Below are 1,141 nucleotides of genomic sequence, written 5' to 3'. Positions count from 1 at the left end.
TGGTTTTTTATATTATTAGTCATTTGATGTGATGTTTTTAATCTTATATAATTTTTTTATAAAAAACTGACTTGTCCAATTGTACATAATGTAACAGTTATGGATGTTAAATCAATCAATCAATCAATCAATCAATTGTTCAACACTTTTATGCCAGTAAAGTAGACTCTTGATATACTGATAAAGTTGATGAGGGTAGGTGGAAGTTATATTTTTGTCTAGTATTCATGTTATAGACATCAGAATTTAATTTGAATTTATCTTTGTTGTAAACAACAAATAATATCGTTTATATACAAGATGAAGTGTAATGGACCAAGGACCGATCCCTGGGAGACTCTGTAATCTCACTGGGAGGCTACTTGACAAATATTCTTTCATACGATTGCCATCTGTGTGTGTTACTTTTACGCGTTGAGTTATCTTTCTGTGATAGGATTTGATTACCTTAAGTGGAATACCATGGACTCCATATTTGTATAATTTATCCATGAGAATGTTATGTTGAATACAGTCAAAGGCTTTTGATAAGTCTAATATTACACAGTTGCATTTTATTTTATCATTCAAACTTTCTATTATGTTTTCAATTATTGTGGCAATTGCATTGTTATTAGATTTATTTTTCCTAAATCCAAACTGAGGTTTATTAACACTTTGCGGACCAGACACATGATATCATGCTTTTCGCTTTTAAACGTGGTGGACCCATTTTCAATTCATTTTTGGTTTACAAAAATCTAAACCCTGATTCTAAATTGAAATACAAAGCATTTCTGATGAATGTGGCAAAGGCCAGGGCTACAGTCCAGATGGTGGCGGCAGAACCAGGGTCACATGAAGACTTAGTGTGACTTAGCCCATCAACTCTTACCCCACGCAGGCCTCATGTAGACACCCCTGGGCTACTCTCGGGTGATATGCGGAAATATACCCTTGTGAAAATTGTGAAGAGTGAACATTCCAAGGGGAAGCATCCTAGGCAATGCCATGTTTGCGCAGTTAACAAAAAAAGGACTATGACTGTCTACATTTGAAAGTGTGTAATGCCACTTCACAAAGAGGACTGTTTCCAGAAATATCATACTCTCAAGCCCTTCTAGGAGCATTGGTAAATGTTCTCCAAAAATTTTAGTTTATA

This window comes from Cryptotermes secundus, unplaced genomic scaffold (assembly GCF_002891405.2).
Source record: "Cryptotermes secundus unplaced genomic scaffold, Csec_1.0 scaffold1533, whole genome shotgun sequence".
Classification (NCBI taxonomy): Eukaryota; Metazoa; Arthropoda; class Insecta; order Blattodea; family Kalotermitidae; genus Cryptotermes; species Cryptotermes secundus.
The sequence above is the reverse complement of the archived record's forward strand: the minus strand, read 5'-3'. Positions refer to the sequence as shown.